The 18,829-nt window shown below is 50.1% G+C and overlaps 1 protein-coding gene across 3 annotated transcripts in view; it reads right to left on the bottom strand.

Annotated features, from left to right (window-relative positions):
• Nucleotides 1-18,829, bottom strand: part of PRKN (parkin RBR E3 ubiquitin protein ligase) — a 515,476-nt gene that overhangs the window by 181,605 nt on the left and 315,042 nt on the right. The gene's annotated exons all lie outside the window — the stretch shown is intronic.

The raw sequence follows: 18,829 nt of genomic DNA, 5'->3' as shown, positions 1-18,829 counted from the left end.
CCTGGCACCCCTCACGCTGAGCACCCGGGAGAGGCGGTTCCCTTGCTTCTCCACGTTGGGGCCATGGCAGATGCACCCGCCGAGTTCTCTCTGCTCCTGACGCCCCTGCTCTAACGCCCGCACGCTGGCCGGCCACACTTCCTGGGCTGCAAACTGCTCGAGGGCAGAGGCTCCACCTCTCTCCTGCGAGGGCCAAGCATGCGAGGCCGGCTGGTGAGAAAGGCATCGCTGATTCTAAAACAAGAGGAGAAGGTCTGTCCCAGGTAGTCGCGCTGCGAGCACGCTCCTCAGAAAGCAGAAAGCAAAGTGTCAAGGTTTTGTCCTGGCTGAGCAACTTCCCTCCAGACCAGCGGGTCTCAACCTGTGGGTCGCGACCCCTTTGGCGGTCGAAGGACCCTTTCACAGGGGTTGCCCAAGACCATCCTGCATATCAGATACTTACATGACGATTCATCACAGTAGCAACATTACAGTTACGAAGTAGCAACGGAAATAATTTTATGGTTGGGTCACAACGTGAGGAACTGTGTTTCAAGGGCCAGAAGGTTGAGAACCGCTGCCTTAGGAGAAAATGACCCTTTTCCTAGCCCGACACAGGAACTGACGGGTTAACTTCCGCTGCCTCACGGTGACCTACTTACTGCGACAAAGAACACAGGGTGCTGGCTGTATTTACAAACTTCAAAGGGAACTATTTGCATTTTTATCTGAAGGCCAGGAAAGAAACATGGTTTGTACGGGGATTATTTTGACCTTTTATCCTCAAGTTCTATATGAAGAAGATGAAATATGTCTGCTTTGTCCATGCAACCCACTCAGAGTCTAGAAGCCTCACGGGGGGACATAGCAAGATGGACTGGACGGCCCAGTGCATGTAAATGACTTTCTCGGGAACACTGGGCGAGCGGGAGGGAGCCCCAGGTCCTGGAGGGAGGCCCCATGCAAACGTGTTTTCAAAACGAGAATCAGGGGCAATGGACCGCCGCCACTTGCACACAGAGATGAGGCTGCTGCTTTAGCGAGGAGAGCGGACAGACCCTGTGTCCATCCGAGCCCCGCAGCCCCGCCGGTCAGTGGCGGTCACACTGCTGACGAGGCCCGGACGCCCAGGTACCCAGGAACATGGGCTCAGATGAAACGCAGACTCCCGTTGACCCGGAAATTCTCCTGCTCTTGGAGTTCGGCCGGTGAGGTTCCCTTGGGCATTAGGGTCCCTGGACGCAGAGGTAGGAGAGTCAAGGTCCATGACAAGGTCAAGCACCAGAGAGAACTCACTGCATCCATCACTGTCAGGGACACACAGATGGAGTGAGAGCCCGTGACTAGCTCCGGCTCCTTCGCCACTAAAGCACCAGGTGCTGGTCGGTGGGAATGGGCATGGGGAGTGACAAAGGGAACGGCGCCCTCCCTCTGGCAGGGTCCTGTGGAGGAGAAGGACTCGATAGACCCCTGCAGCCGAGGGAGGAGGGAACAGATGAGCAGCAACTGCCTAGAGAGCAGCCGTTCTTCTCCCTCCGAAGGATCAGAGGCCCCGCAGGCCGCCTGGGAAATGTTCAACGCCTGGCTCTCGGGGCAGGGGCCGATCTGTGCAAATCCTCTTGCATGGTCAGCTCAGGCCACCCACCTGGAGCCACTGAGCAGGAGCTGGGGAGACCCTCAGTGGCCCACCCTCCACAGCAATCCCACCATCTCCATGTGGCAGATGAAAAGTACTTTGAGAACATAGACCAGTGATGGCGAACCTATGACACGCGTGTCAGAGGTGACACACAAACTCATTTTTTTGGTTGATTTTTCTTTGTTAAATGGCATTTAAATATATAGAATAAATATCAAAAATATAAGTCTTTGTTTTACTATGGTTGCAAATATCAAAAAATTTCTATATGTGACACGGCACCAGAGTTAAGTTAGGGTTTTTCAAAATGCTGACACGCCGAGCTCAAAAGGTTCGCCATCACTGCCATAGACGATAGCACAAATATAGTAAGAGAATCATCAAATGATTAGTCCAGGTTACTATATATTTAAAATATAATTTACTAAAAGTATAAAATACTTTTAATAACCATTAAGCAATTGTTATTAGCAACTGGCTCATGAAATTCCTGAAACTTTGACCACTGGTTCTCAGCGGCACTAAGCAGCAGTCTGGGTCACCGCAGCGCAGCCCCTCCCGTCCCCCCCGCTGCTCTAGCCTTTCCAAACCGCGAGGAGACCAAGGCCCGGGCTCCTGCTTAAAGCAGAACTGCACCCTCACCATCACCACTGCGGGCTCACAACCAGCCACCCCGGGGTGCGCCTCAGTGGGTGCAGATGATGCTGAGCTAAAGGCAACCGACACTTCGGCTCAAGAGGCATCTCTGCTCCCTTCCTCAACTCTCCGTCAAACTCACACGAGGAGCCTGGCCCCCAGAAATGACTGTTTATGTGTTTACAGGGCAGGGCAAGCTGGCAGCTATGCACATGTCTCATGTCTCTCCTGCAGTGACCTTCCGGTGCATTACCTCATCCAACTCAGAGTGTCTCCGTGCCTCAGTTTCCCTTTCTGTCTCTGAACCTCGAGTGTCTGCGGGGTTCCCGGACATACGTGTGTAGTTAAACCTGGTCATTTTCTCTTGCTGATCCTTCTCCTGTCTATATGATGATTGGATGCGCCGAAATGACATGGAGGGTAGAGGGACGGTTCTTCTTCCCCACCAATCTTCATCATCGTCAGAGGCATCAGCAACGCGGGATTCAGGAAGACCTGTGAGACTCTCCTACTGTCCTCGTCGGTGCGTCCCCGTCCCACGTGCTCAACAGCCTGGCTCAGTGGTTGGGCGTCGACCTATGAACCAGGAGGTCATGGTTTGATTCCCAGTCAGGGCACATGCCCAGGCTGCAGGCTCAAACCCCAGTGGGGGGCGTGCAGGAGGCAGCCAATCCATGATTCTCTCTCATCATTGATGTTTCTATCTCTCCCTCTCCCTTCCTCTCTGAAATCAATAAAAACATATAAATTTAAAAACACACAAAAAAACAATAACAAAACAATAATAGAACAAAGTGCTCAACAGGGACTCGGATCCCACTCGCTCCAGTTCCTGATCTCACGGAAGGGCGCTGGCTCCTCGCTTTCCCAGCTCTGCCTGGGAAGTCCTAGAGTCATCGCCTCGGGGCTCCTGTCAGCCTGGCCCGTGGCGGGTACTTTGCGTTGGACACGACTTCTCCGTGAGCTGGAGTAACGTGTCTCTTCTGGAGGAGCCATTACCCAGGGTCAGGAATGTCAGAACCTCACCTAATAACAACTTTGATGGTTTGTAATATTTCTTTTAATCTACATTCTAATTATTCAGTAGCTTGAACTTCATTTCCCATTCATCAGGAAATTATGATACGGCCCGGATGGCTCTCCAAGAGAATTACTGTCTCCGTTTAAGCCAAGTAGAACCTATAAAAACACGGCCTCGTTCTAATTGAAGGTCTGTGAGAATGTCCTCTGGGAGTCAGTACGGTCGTCTTCCCATTGGCTTTCTCTGCTCCATTCTCCCGCCCCCTCCAGTGTCCACCAGCAGAGTCACCTTCTTAAAGCCTCGCTGGGCAATGTCACTCTCCCTGCTCCCTAACCTCGCACAGCTCCCACCACACGGGGGGCAAGCTCCTCACATTGCATTCAAATCCGGCCACACTACCATCACACTACATTAACCTACCATCCCTTTCATCCTCGACTTCTCTCTCACATACACCAAACTCAGCTGAACTAGAGCTTACGTGCCGATACATAAATATCTCGTTCCCATATCTTCGCTCGTTCACTGCCACCATTTACAATGCCCCCTCCTCCTCCACCCACGGGAGTCCTGCCTGATCTCCAAGCTTCCGTCCAAACTGCACAAACACCCACTTGAGGCTGGAGATGACAGTCCCTCTGCTGTAGAACCAAGTCCGTGTTTGTGCTCATGTACCTGTCACATCGTAGATTTTAGGTTCCCCGAGTGAATGAGCTTTCCCTCACCATTAAAAAATATATATGTTTTTTACTGATTTCAGAGAGGAAGGGAGGGAGAGATAGAAACATCAATGATGAGAGAGAATCATTGATCAGCTGCCTCCTGCACGCCCCCTACTGGGGATGGAGCCCACAACCCAGGAATCGAACCGTGACCTCCTGGTTCACAGGTTGATGCTTAATTACTGGGCCATGGCGGCCAGGCTCCTTAAGCTTTTTAAAAATAGAACTATTTTTACGTTTCTATACATTATTCCTCCCGTCAACTCCTTAGGGTGGGGAGGGAGTCCTGAAGGTGAAATAATGATTACTTTCCTTCCTTAGAAATTACTTAGTAAGTTCTCAACAAATACTTGTTAACAAAATGAGTAAAATGTGTCACTTTTCCCTTAAAACACAAGTAGCCATTCTGTCTGCCTCAGGGATGTCAGGATATTCTCCGTATTTCAGCAGGAGGCACCCGTTTAGCATCGAGGACACAGCCTTGCAGCCCAAATCGCTAGAACTGGCAGAGCTTCGTCTTCGGGTGCTTCTGCGGTGCTCACATCTGTATTCATGTACCTGGAGGGGCTACTGGGCCAAATGACAGCTGGTTCAGAATCTTCGAGAGAAGTTCAGATGAGCATAGACGAGTTTACATACAGAAGAAGATTTGTGTGTGTTATAACACACGTATGTATAGAGGACATAACAAAATACTAAAGAGACAGACCGACATCTGCCGCGGCCTCTGCCATGGGGAATGCATGCGCCACGGAGCACAGGGATGCAGCGTCCGTTCAAGGCCGCCCCTGGCGTGAGCGCCCCGCCCCGCCGGGAGCCAGCGAAACACGCCCGTCTCTTCAGAACTCCGTTATTTTTGTGGCGGAGAAAATCTCCTCCAAGAATCCAGTTCCGCAGAAATCCTGGGAGGCTTGTAAAGACGCGCGCGTACTGTTATTAATTCCAACGTTACTCGGAGAAGGAGAACAAGCGAGCAATCGCCACGTCTACGCCAGAGCGAAGCTGCGTGCATTCCCGCGCAGTGGGCCACGGAGCCCTGAGAAAGAATGAGGTCTGTCACGGTCCCTGCCTGCGGGGCTCCCCACGACGCACTGAGAAATGAAAGAAACGAGCTGGGAGAGAGGAAAGCAGCACCATTTGTTCAGCAGGACGTGTGATCCCATCCCCCAAGAGGAATAGCCCTGCAGGGGTCGCCTGTGTGCACCCGCACAGATCTGCGTATGTGTCTGTGTGCGCAGGCGCTCATGCGCTTGTATATGTGTATACGTGTGTGTGCATGTGTGTACAAGTGTTTATGCTTACGCTTGTATGTGAAATATACGTATACATGCAAATGGTATGTGTAAATGTACATGTTTACAGACATGTTATATGACCATGGACAAAGGATATAGGAAGATCCCGGCCATGTTTAAAATAATCACCACTGGCTCTGGGCCTACATGGGTAGAGAGTGAACATTTCCTTCTGTCCCTTAGAAATCAAAAAGAGAAAAAAGTCTTAGGAGTTCAAAACTGTGGTCTTTATTTGGGGGTCTGTCCCGACTGGTGAATCAGCCTGCAATACCCCTGAGGCCTTTCCTGAGAACGGCCGGCTGTTCTTCTACTTGACCTGCACGGCTCATGATTAGGCTGCATGTGAGCATTCAAGGGCCTGGGCCCCAAGACCGCAGTGGGCGCAGCGGCGTCCCCAGCCCACGTGTACCTGCCTGGCCGCAGAGACCCAGGCCCGTGAGCACTGCAGTCCCACCGCCCACCTCATCTCCTCAAACCCATCCCCAGACAGTGACGGGCCAGCGCACAGCACAGAAAACACGAATAGACCAGACCGCGTATTAAATCGCTCCGATAACTGCGCAGCCAAGAGGGAAAACAGTGGTTATGTAACTGGATAATCAGTGGGTCCGTGCTGCCTGTCACTACTCGAGGCGATGAAGCAGAGACAGGGTTGAATCCTATGTGAGCGTTTATTCCAGTCCTGCCGGCAGCATGGGAGAGCAGCAGGTCACCCACAAAAATCTGCTCTGCACCCCATGAGCCAGCTGCTTAGGCAGGTGGAAGGACAAAGGAAAGCAGGCAAAGGGCAGTGTCAGATATGCAAAAGGCTGGGGTCTTCAAGGGCTGAGTGATGTGCAAGGGCTGGGGTGACAGGAGAAACAGCCCCAGGGAGTGCCTGTGGGCAGTGAACAGGCGAGCAGGCTGGAGTCTGCTGAGGCCTGCAGGTGTGCAAAAGGGCTGGGGATCATCAAAGGCCTGCAGGTGTGCAAGAAGGCTGAGGATCGTCAAAGGGCTGTGACTCTGGTTTCTGTAACAAACCTTTGTTCATCTTTCCATGATGACAGGCAGCTCCAAATGGGGAGGTCAGCTCCAGCCGGGGTAGAAGTGGCTTCTTCAATCAGAACAAAGCAGCAGGGTTCACAGCAGGATTAGTATTTCTTACAGCACCAGCTGGTTCCCCACATCCTCTTTCTGCCCCTTCATTTACAATTCAAGTGTCAGTAGGGGTGCTGATAAAATTCCACAGTCCACAGGGGACTACTGTGAGGCCAGGAAGAAAGGGAACCTTAGAGATGAGGAGACACGCCACTGGGGGGCAGTTAGGGGGACACTCCCATATCGACAGAAAATGTGGTGGGATTCGAATACCATATGAAGAGGGTCAGCAGCGTCACAGCGTGCGAGCTGCACCCACAGAACCAGGAGGGAAGGGCAGCAGGCTGTGTGTGTGTGTGTGTGTGTGTGTGTGTGTGTGTGTATGTGGCGGCGGGGTGGCGGGGGGCGGGGGGAGGCAGCGGGCAGCTGGCTAAAATGCTCGAACTAGACCAGAAGGGCCGTGAGCTCAAGGGGCTGCAGGAGACAGCCCATTTGGCACAAAGGCGTATTCTTAGGAGGAAAGGGAAACCATTCAGAAATGAGAACATTAAGAAAACATTGCAGATTTTTGTAAAAAAATCAGGAATAGGGTTCCAAGTCACTAGTGAAGTTGCTGAGGGCAGAACTTAGCTGGGGGGGAGGGGGCAGGATGAAGATGTCACTTTTCTTCTTGATAATTAAAATATGGGATCATCTGGCAGGAGAGGAAGGGGCCTCCAAGCCTTCTTGATTAGGTGCTAAAAATAGATGCTTCTGCCGTCTGTCCTGCCTCCTCGGGCAGCAGTTTAGTGCTTTTCATCTCCTGATGTGCTAATTGTTTCTAATGGCCTGTAAACAGAGTCCCCACACTATTAACCTTCTCTCTTTAGCCAGAGAGTCAGGAAATTAGTCTTTGAAAGAAAAGTTCCCTGCAGGTTGCCCCAGGAGGTGTCCAAAAGTAGAGACACTGTCACTTAATTTGGAAGGGACTCAAGGTCAAACAAGCCTTCAGCTAGTGAGTGAAATGGATGAGCCAGAAAGCTGAACAGGAATGAAGGAAGGAATCCCTCCTCTCTGGTTCCGGTTCCGGTTCCGGTTACCTGTGTCCGCTTCTATGGGCAGAGACTCAAATGGTAGCCCCTCTCCAGCAGCTCACAGGCACACAGATCTGCAATTTTAGGATTTTTAAAAAATATATATTTTATTGATTTTTTACAGAAAGGAAGGGAGAGAGATAGAGAGTTAGAAACATCGATGAGAGAGAAACATCGATCAGCTGCCTCCTGCACACCCCCTACTGGGGATGTGCCCGCAACCAAGGTACATGCCCCTGACCAGAATCGAACCTGGGACCTTTCAGTCTGCAGGCCGACGCTCGATCCACTGAGCCAAACCGGTTCTGGCAATTTTAGGATTTTTTAAAGCAAAACAATGTCCCCAGCTGACAAAAACATTTGGCGTTTGATCCTTGTCAGCTAAAATCCATGCCTTATCGAAAATGGAGCTCAAGTTAGTCTTAGAAAGGGGATGGCCCCCAGACATGGGGGCGGGGGGGGGCGTGCGGGGAGCTCCAGTTGTGCCCCTCTGTTCTGCTTATCTGCACTAGATATAAAAATATTATTTAAATTGTTCTGAGGAAGAAAATCATATAATAGCCAAAACCTGTTAGGGAAGAGATGGCCAGTGGAGAGGTTTTTCAACCAGGATAAAAATTTCATTTAAGGTACAGTAACTAAACTGCGTGCCGGGCACAGGGTGTGTAACAGAAGAGGGGCTTCCGAAGCCGTCCAGGGGAGAGACAGATGCCTCTGTGATCCAGGCTGTGAACCATCACGTTTCAAATCAGTGAGATACCTTGATAGATGGTGTTAGAATAATTAATACAGTAATAATAATAAAAGTCAGATCCTTCAGCTTCCTCAACACAGATACTAGGAAGGTCAAGGAATGAAATGTTTAAAAAAATGGAATTATGTAACCACCAGACTACAGCACGGGTGAAGCAAACTAATAGCTCAGTGTCGGCAAAGAAGTCCCTGAGAGGGAAGGGTAATCAAAATCAGAGATAATTGAGTGCATGGGGGCGGGGGGGGGGGGGGGGGGCGCGATATTTACATTCATTGTAGACACAGAAAAATGCTAGCATTCTTGACATATAAAGATATCTTGCAAATTTATTTGAAAAAACAAAACACAAAATGGCACCTAGAAAACTTGGAGGGAAAAGGCCAAGACAATGAATCCACAAATGAACCAACACAGGCCAGTTCCCCAGAAAGCGAGCTCACAGGCGGGCAGGGACTGTGCCACGTGGTCCCACCAGCAGCGGCCACTTCGGGGCTCACCCACTGAATGCAGCCCGCCGGCTCCGCCCAGGAAAGCGCCAGGGGTCACCGGTGGGAGCGAGGCACGGGCCGCAGGGCAACAGGCCTGGGAGAAGCTTCGCGCTGTGGAACCCACACGAGGGTCACTCCGAGGACACGTACCAGAAAGACCGAAAGCGCCTGGCCAGGGGGGCACCTGGCAGGGTGCGCCTGAGGCTCGGGTCCTGCCCAGGCCCCTTCCTGGACGGGGCGTGCGCTTAGGAATACGCACCTAGCGGGGCCAGGGATGGAGACCCTGCTGCCACCTCTCAGCGATGTGACAACAGGTTCTTCTCCGAGCCTCCTCCCCCGAGGCTCAGGGGAGCCCCCTGGGGGCCAGGGCGGGAGGCCCCTGAGTGCCTAGCGGATGCCATCGGAGAGAAGATGGGCCGGGAAGAGATTCTTCACAGCCTGGCCCGCTCCAGGAGAACGGGCTTCGGCTACGGAGCGTGGGATGGCCATGTGTGGCTCCCGTGGCTCCCGTGGCACAGGGACGTGACATAGGGCCTCAGCTGCCGGCGGGGCTGGGTGTGAGGCGTTTCAGGCGGCGGGTGAGGGTGGTGTGGGAGCAGCACCCGTCCTAGTAGAGCTGAACCCCCTCGAGCTGTGCGTCACAGAGCCGCGCTGATGCATTTGGAGAAGAAACACAGATCCCACACGATCCCTGACAAGCCCCTGCTGCACTCCCAGCAGCAGCTCAGTGTCTGCCCTGTGCCAGCTCTCTTCCAGCTCCATCTCACTCCATGTCAGAGCCGTTCAAAGAAGTCCAGGGAGGCCGGGGGCTTGCCCAGAGGACCAGGCAATCAGAGCTGGGCCTGCGGGGGGTGGGGGTGGGGCAGCGGCCTCCCTTGGCGGACTGGGTGCCCCCCATGCCCACCCCCACCTCCACCCACGTTCCCCACAGGCGGCTCAGTGGCAACCCTGAGCGACTCTGGGCCAGGGCAACTGATGCCTGAAAGCAAAAGTCGGTGTGAACTGGGGATGACACCAGCCTGGTGAGACGGGAGGAGAGGGCCCGGCTCCCTCTGCCCGGCGGCACAGAGGAGTGGGGAGACAAGGACAGTGCTGCCAGGGAACTGCGCCAATTTATTTATTGGAAAAGAAACTTAACCAAGACAAGGTTCAGGCTAAAAAAGACTCACCCCGCCTCTGTACAGCAGGAAGGGACAGCAAAAGAACCCCACAGGTTCAAAGACTGAAATCCACTTTTTAATTTCCTGGATCAAAACCCCTCTTCATGTGGACTTGGAGCTGCACGAGCCAAACTCCCATCCCAGGAAACAGATGGGCGCGGGCACGGCAGCCCCGGCTCTGATGTGTGCGACGCAGCAGCCGGTCCATGCGCTTCGCCATCTTCCCGGGACGCGGTGCTGATACCAGTAAATGCTGCAGGAAGTCGCCTGGGAGAGAGCCCCTGCAGCTGTTGCGTCAATGGTTTGGAAGGACGCGTAGGAACATCCCCATGGACACTTTCACCTAAAAGTGATGACGGCATTTGGCGCAGGAGAGTCTCAGTCAGCTGTGTGTGTGGCCTCACCGTGTGCCTGCATCCGGGCCCTGCGGCCAGGGGGCAGCCGAGTCCGTAGGCCCATGCGAGGGGGGTGGGGGGTGCACCCATCACACAAGTCGGGGGGAAGTGCCCATGCGTATAACGTTTGAAAGCCAGGTTACTGCTCGTGGAGCACGTCCAAGTGGATTTTGTTGTTGGACCCGCGCCATGGCCTTGAGGATCCATTAGTTTAAATGACCTTCATCAGACTCACTGGATGAAAGCGTAGCTGCAGGTAGACGGCCAGCCTGACTTCACACAGCTTGTCGCTAACTCCAGATGCAAGCCCGGGCCGACCCTGACTCCTGGCTTTCCCCTCCACCTGCTGCCTTCTGAGGGTACCTACCCCCCACTGACCACGAGCGAAGCACACCGAGGAGTCGCCCCGGGAAGGCCTTCTCCCCTCTCCTGTTGGAGTCCAGGCTTGAATTAACCACGTGGGTCCATTATCCTCCCGCCCCTCTCTCCTGAGGGTCAACTTCCAGTTCGTCAGTGCAGGTTTACCAGGGGCCTCATTTGAGGTTAACCTTTGAAATGTCCCTGAGCAAGTACAGGAGCCTCTAAAAGTGGACACAGAAACAGAATCCAGGTTAAGCAAGTCTAGTTGGCAGCGTAACACCCTTGTACGTGCCAGAAGCTCATGGGAACCCATAAAGCTTAGGATGTTAATACTGATGCCACGTCCTTGAACAGGTAAAGGGCTCAGCTAGACAGATACAGAATGTTGTCATTTATTTTAAGAACTGATATTAACTTACAAAGCTAATTTGTCAGGGACAATGTTGATTATTTGTGCTGTGGGTAAATTTTTAGAGGAAACATGGTTTTTGTAAAAGACATGATAATCATTCATCTGTTCCCAATGCCCTTTAATCATATGGAATTCTGAACATAGAACTAAATTGTGAAGTTTGTTTCCTAAATGTTTTAAAAGATATATTTTGGTGACTTAAGTATGTTTTATGATGTTTTTCTATTTTAAGTGATCATTTATGTCAAATTTAACAATAAAAATTTACATTAGTTTCTACATCAAATCAATATCATGGTATTTATAAAAATATGAAGGAATAAAACTTTTTTTTTCTTTTACAGCTATTCACATTATGACATGAACCTTGAATTGGACTAATTTTGCTTTTTTTAAAAGATATTTTATTGATTTTTTACAGAGAAGAGGGGAGAGGGATATAGAGTTAGAAACATCAATGAGAGAGAAGCATCGATCAGCTGCCTCCTGCACACCCCCTACTGGGGATGTGCCCGTAACCAAGGTACATGCCCTTGACCGGAATTGAACCTGGGACCCTTCAGTCCGCAGGCCGCGCTCTATCCACTGAGCCAAGCCGGTTAGGGCTAATTTTGCTTTTAAAAACGTGTGTTATTCCTCTGAATGAGATTCCCTGGTAATTATAACAATTTCCAGAGTAAGTTAAAGAGATTCTCTTTGCTGATTCTCGCCCAGAAATACTTAGTGTTCACTCTATTCCCTGACATGGTCCTACATCACTTTCCTCAGATTCCTACAGCCTCCAGGAGAGATGGGGAGGTACCCCCTGGGTCCCCTCTCAACACGCTGCCCCCCAGCTGCTGGGCATGTAGTCAGCAGGCGCCTCCAGCTGTCAGCTCCTCGGACCTGAACCCGCCCCTGTCCCTGGGCAGTGTTGCTGGAGACTCGGCCAGGTGTCATGTAGCGTCTAGGTTTGGTCTCCCAGGATGCAGGCCATGCTCACTGCCGAGGCCCCACACGGTGGGCCAGGGCCTAGCTAGGCCTGTCTCCTTCATCTTTCTCTGCCAATCTCGCCTCTTCCCTTGCCTTCACAGGCCTCGGTCCCTAATAAATAAGTAAAACAATCTCACATACCAACATCCCCCCAGACGGCTGGACTGGACGCTCCACCCCTTTCATCACAGGCTTGGCTCCCTGGCAACCAGCCCCCGTCCTAACAACAAAAGACACCTCTGCCGCTCTGACCTCAGGGAGTTCTCAGGTCTCAGGAGGCCTGGCAGTGGCAAGTCAGACAGGCTGTGCTATTATAAATCACAGCCCCGCTGAGCACCATGTCTACCTCTCGGGAAAGCTCAGGGTGTCATACAGACGTGGCATGGGTGTTATTCGACTCTCCCATCCGCCAGAGGGGCTTTCAAATATCACTGACCAGCCTCGCCCGCCTGCGGGAGGAGCGCCGGCAGGCACCAAGCCTGAGCTATTTCGAGAACGCTGAGCTCTGGGCTCCGACTTCGGCCGCAGCTCAGAAGGCACATTTGCATATTACTCAGTGAAGTGTGGTTTCCCATTTAGATCAAGTGACTGTTCTAAATTAATTTACTCGGTTTGGATTCCAAGTTTTCTGTGCATGTACAAGTTAGGTGATGGCTGCTGGCATCGGCCTGCTTAGCAGAACTGCATGAAAAGTCAAACTGAACCGTAGTCTGTCGGCGTCCCTCGATACTAAAAATAGAAAGTCTCTTCATTCCAATAACTGTTCAGTTTTTCTTTCCATGTAATTCATTGACTCAAAGCAAAACTTTCGGAAGTGTATTTTCTTGATCGTGAATTATCTGACATTGTGGGTTCTACCGACAATTCGGTTGAAAGCTCCAGGCTGCCTGTGTTGTTTTTAAAGTGACAACATGCATATACATTTGGGTGGAAAAGAGCATCAGGGTTAGAAACAACATCCTCACTAAAGTCAGGGGTTTGTGGAACCTGCTTGGAAGTAACGGTGGTGTGCAGGCAACTTGTGACTGCGATCAACAAGCTGTGAGAGTCGCCCAACCAAAGCAGCAGCCGTACTTGTCACAATTTACAAATATTTCTGCAAAGCTGTGGTGACAAATCTGAGGTCGGGTAAGAAAGCCTCTGTGGGCGCCAGCGTGCACGGCCTCCCTCGCTGCCCTCATCAATCGCACGTCAGAGAACGCCAGCCCTACAAACACTGCTTCGTAAACCAGCCCGCCCCGCCCCCGCCCCCGCCCCCGAGGAGGCTGGGCTGTTCTACCAAGCAAAGAAGTCATCGTCACAATGGATACATGTGCCTGCGAAGTTGTTGTGGCGCATGTGATGCTGGAGAAGAAGGCCTGCGGGAGGGTGACTGCAGGTGCCACACCCAGGCCGGCCATTTTGGCATCGGGACTATTTTGAGCTGCAGCCCACTGGGAGAAAGCAGGCATAGGAAAAGCTCTCTCGCCTGCATTGCCTAAAGGCAGGGCATGCCTTTGTACGGTGTCCCTCCCCCTCTCTGCCAGGAAGGACAGACAATAATCCCTGGAGACACCTCTAGACCCCTATCAGCCACGGGGACACCAGAGGCAGATGCCTACACTACAAACATTCCTAACTGGCCCTCATCTTCCATTAGACTCCCCATATGTTTACTTCCCACAATTCGCTGCCCTAGAAGTTCAAAGTTCTTTCTTTGTTTTGTCACTTCTCCACAAAGGGATTGTTCTTTGATTAAGAAGGTATACAGGATGGGTATAAAGTCGGTTTACAGTTGTTTTTATGGAAAAATCACACAGTAACTGATAAATAATACTATAAGAATAAACTGTGTTTTGTGTACTCACAACTGTAAACCTACTTTTGCCTACCCCTGGATAAGCCCAAGTTCTAACCAGCTCTTTGAGTTACCCATCTCTGGGTTCGCCCACGTGTAATGTGGGCTGCTCTGGTTAGTAAATTTCTGCTTGTTTTGTTTTTGTTAATCTGTCTTCTGTCAGGACTTCAGCTGGAGAACCGAGGAGAGTATAGGAAACAATTTTTTTTCTCCCCTACACTGCAATTGTATTAATTACTTTATGAGAATCTTCTAAATTGTTCAAAATCAGTTAGCAATGCTTTAGCAAAATCTTCAATTAATGGAATCCCCCAGCTTCTGAATAAGTAAAAGTCACCAGAAAAGGTCAAGAAACTGGATTAATCCTAAGAAGTGAAGGCGGATCTGACTCCATTCAATGATGAGAAGTCAAATGACACACAAAAGTTTCACTCTGAAATCCATAATTTAACTTTTGGAATATTTCAATTCATAGAAAGAATCTTCCAATGAAAGTTCTATTTTTAATTTGATAAATTTATATTCGTACCACAAGATGGAGGAAACTTCTGATTTTGTTGCCTCGAAATGGTGGAAGTTCCAAAATGTGTATAAGTAAAAATAACTTCTTTGACGAGGGCTTTCCCTGTTGGAAAATGTTTATCAAAGGAAGTTTCTCCGAGTGAAGCAAAAATCAGCACTTGGGACAATATTTTGTCAGGAACAGTCGTTGGTTTAACTTACACAGCAGTTAGCAAGCAGTGAGAACACTCTCTCAAAACCGCTGCCTTCTACCCGCAGAGGGAGGCTCCTCAGTTACAAGTATCATGATCTATAGAGAAACAGCGAATGCTTTAGTTATATGGCGACTTTAAAGAAGCTCACAGGCAACTGCATTTTTTTAATATAAAGAAAGAAAGTAAGGAAAATACATTTTGAACAAAATGGCTGAGGGGAAGAAACCAGAGGTGAAGACTAGCAATGACAGCACCATGTGCCGGAGTTTGGCTTTGGGGTCAGAGGTCACGGTCCGGCCCTTTGCTGAGCAACGTGCAAGGAGGAGGTGTGTCCACGGAACAGGTGATGTCAGCACCGCTGGCTGGACGTACAGAACAGCGGGTGGGCCAACTGGCGCATGCCCTGCCTCATCACCTACACGGAAGTTATTCTGTTTACTTTTCAGGCTGTCTTGGCCAAGCAACAGGGTCACTGGAAGTGAGTTTGGGCTCCTGCTGCAGAGCAACAACACACTGAGGAGGCATCGGGAGGGGCTGCCGGGTCCCCTGGCCCTACCCAGCCCTTTCCCACCACACCCTCGACTGCTGGGGGGCACAGTTGGCATCTGCCCTCCCTGCGTCCCATGAACAGCGCTCGTCACAGCCCGGGGCACCTGTGACACCTCCTGAGTCTCATCAGCTCAACATACATCTGCTGAGTGAACTGGTGGTTGGCTTTTTTGTTGTAATCCTCATCTGAGGATATTTTCCCCACTGATTTTTAGAGAAAGTAGAAGAGGGGAGGGAGGGATGATCTGGGCCCAGACCCGGAAACGCTCGGATGTCATTCCCGCTGCACGTCAGCAACAGGGTCTGAGGCTGTGTTTTTCTGACGCAGAATTTGCCAAATTAACAAGAAACAGAATCAACACACCATGAGTCTTGCTTCAGTGAATAATTTGCTTGCATTTGGGTTCCTGAGACTATTGCTGATTTGGCTGCAAACAGCTCTGTGAGTTTTGGAAGCCACGAAGAACAAATCTGTAAATACTTGATTCTGAATGTCACGGGAAATAATTGCTACACGTGCGACGTCTTCAGAGAGCCACGTAGATCACACCATTGCCCACCGCTACCGAATGTCCCGGCACTCTGCAGTCTGAGGACAGGAACCAGTGCAAACACACTTTGCAATGAAAATAACGTCCTCTCCTCACCAAGTTGATCATCAATTGCTAATTACAAGGATTAAGTTGCAATTAGAAACAAATGCACATGTCACTTACAATATTATTTAAAGTAAAATGAGCTATTTAAAGGCTTTTGAATAAAATAAAGGAAATAACCAAGACTTTATGGGCATTCACGTCCATTGAAAATAGGCCATAAAAATAAGGCTTCCCTGTCACCAGCCCTGGCGAGGGCCGCTTAGAGGCTTTCAAAATACAGCTGCTTCTTAGCATCCACCTTCAGAAAATGAACCGCTAAGACCCAGGCAGGGACACGTGCAAGGCTGACCTAACGGCTGCAGAACTGGTCGGGGTGGATTGCTGGGCACCTGCAGCCACCGCTGAAGGAAGAGGTGAGCGTGTGAACTTCATGCTGAGGCCCCTGCAATGGCTCCAGGAAGCCTGGGGGTAGGGCTGCTCACACCTAAATCTCGGGGTGGACCCGGGGAAATGAAGGTCACCCACTGGCATGGGCTCACATTTCAGAGCACCAGTGCTGATAAAACAGTCCTTCTCTTTGCATAAGTTACCGACCCTCAACAATACAGCTGAAGGATCTGGACCCTACAAGCTGGCCGCAGAAATTTAACTCTTCTCCTTATTCCTAATATCGCCTTAACCTCCTTATTCCTAATATCGCCTTAACCTCCTCCTTATTCGTAATATTGCTTTAAGGCTTGTTGATTGCTGATAAATTTACTTTATCTTATTCAGTTTTGGAAAATTCCATTACATTCAGGAGGGTTTTTTAAGAAGAGAGTGTTCCATCCTATCTAATAAAGAGGGAATATGCTAATTGACCCTCACACCATTGCAAAGATGGCAACGCCCATGGCCACTAAGGAGGGACTATGCTAATTGATTGCCATGCCCTCAAAGATGGCGGCACCCACAGCCACATGATGGCCAGCAGGGGAGGGAAGTTGTGGGCAATCAGGCCAGCACAGGGGGGGGCAGTTGGAGGGGACCAGGCCTGCAGGGGAGGGCAGTTGGGGGCGACTGGGCCAGCAGGGAAGCAGTTAGGCATCGATCAGGCTGGCAGGGGAGTGGTTAGGGGGTGATCAGGCTGGCAGGCAGTAGTGGTTAGGGGCAATCAGGCAGGCAGGCAGGCAGGCAGGCGAGCGGTTGGGAGCCAGCAGTCCCAGATTGTGAGAGGGATCCCAGATTGGAGAAGGTGCAGGCTGGGCTGAGGGACATCCCCCGTACCAGTGCACGAATTTTGTGCACCTGGCCTCTAGTATAAAAATAATCTGTTTTCTGCTTGTTGCTTTGAATGAAGCAGAATTGCTTTAATTCAGGTCAGAAACACTAATTTAAATCCTCTGCTGCAGAGACACGAGTGGGACTGTGGCCTTGGTCCCATGTCTGTACCCCGTCAGCCTGGCCTTGCCTTACAGGCAGCCCGTGGCTGGCAGAGCACATGGACAGGCTGGGCTCTGTGATTCTCGGCTCTCTCTGCTGTGAAATGTTTTTGTATCTCACTTCCCGATAGTGTTTTCCTTTCACACACTGAAGGGAATTTTCGCCAACATTTGGAAATGCATGGCACATCTATCGTCTACATGTTTTCGCATGTTAACCAGCACCGGGGTGTGGTCTGGACAGCAGGAGCCCCGAAAACCTCCTCTGTTACTCCTGTACCTGCTAGTAGACGGGACCCATAACCAAGTGTTTTCTCAAATGACAGGATCGCTTTAAAGCTGTGACCGAGCACGGCTCCCACCTTTAGAGCCAGTCAGAGCCTTGCCGATTTCCTACTTCAGTTTCCTGGACTTTATGAGGAACCCGGAGGCCAATTTCTATGACTGTGCCTTTATATTCGAAGCACACGAAAGGATTTAGACTTCAGCCTTACTTCATTTAATATGTACATTTTTTAAAAAGCACTGGAAATAGTCTAAATTACTAGCAATGGGGAAAGGAGTAAATAGAGTATTCCCATGTGATGGAATCTTAGACGCTTATTAAAATCACGCGCCTTGTTTTCATAAAATATTCCATGGCAGGGAAAATTGATCACGATACCATGTTAAATGGAAAAGGCGGATACAAAACTATATATAACATGATTGCATACAGCAGGCGTGTACACATTCACACACACACACACCCCATATGTACATGCAAATATCTAGGCTTCTCAAGATACTGGAAAGAATTAAACTAAAATCTTACTAACCATAAGGGTAAATTTTTCTAACATTTTAGAAATTTTATTGTGAGTGAATTATTTCTAAATTAAAATATAAAGCATTAGCAGGAAAAAACACACCAAACCCCACAATTAGCAAAGCACAATGTAGAGCAGTGGTCCTCAACCTTGGCTGCACATTAGAATCACCTGGGAATCTTTTTAAAATCCTGATTTCTGGGCCTCATCCTCCGGAAATTCTGTTTCTTTGTTACTAATATTGTGGCCCCACCCCATAACAAAGAAACAGAATTTCTGGAGGATGGGGCCTAGAAATCAGGATTTTAAAAAGATTCCCAGGTGATTCTAATGTGCAGCCAAGGTTGAGAACCACTGATGTAGAGTATTGGGGTGTGCTCATGCAGGGATTTATGACATCCTCGCACATGGTTCCACGACAACATCCTATGCATGAGTCCATGACAACATCCTGTGCATGAGTCCATGACAACATCCCTACACATGAATCCATGCCAACATCCTATGCATGAGTCCATGACAACATCCCTACATATGAATCCATGCCAACATCCTATGCATGAGTCCATGACAACATCCCTACACATGAATCAATGCCAACATCCTATGCATGAGTCCATGCCAACATCCTATGCATGAGTCCATGCCAACATCCTATGCATGAGTCCATGACAACATCCCTACACATGAATCCATGCCAGCATCCTATGCATGAGTCCATGCCAACATCCCTACACATGAATCCATGCCTCCATAACAACATCCTATGCATGAGTCCATGACAACATCCTATGCTTGAGTCCATGACAACATCCTATGCTTGAGTCCATGACAACATCCTGTGCATGAGTCCATGACAACATCCCTACACATGAATCCATGCCAACATCCTATGCATGAGTCCCTGACAACATC

The sequence above is a fragment of the Myotis yumanensis genome, unplaced genomic scaffold (assembly GCF_028538775.1).
Source record: "Myotis yumanensis isolate MYYU_CA2020_CCGP unplaced genomic scaffold, mMyoYum1.0.hap1 SCAF_6, whole genome shotgun sequence".
Classification (NCBI taxonomy): Eukaryota; Metazoa; Chordata; class Mammalia; order Chiroptera; family Vespertilionidae; genus Myotis; species Myotis yumanensis.
The sequence above is the reverse complement of the archived record's forward strand: the minus strand, read 5'-3'. Positions and strand labels throughout refer to the sequence as shown.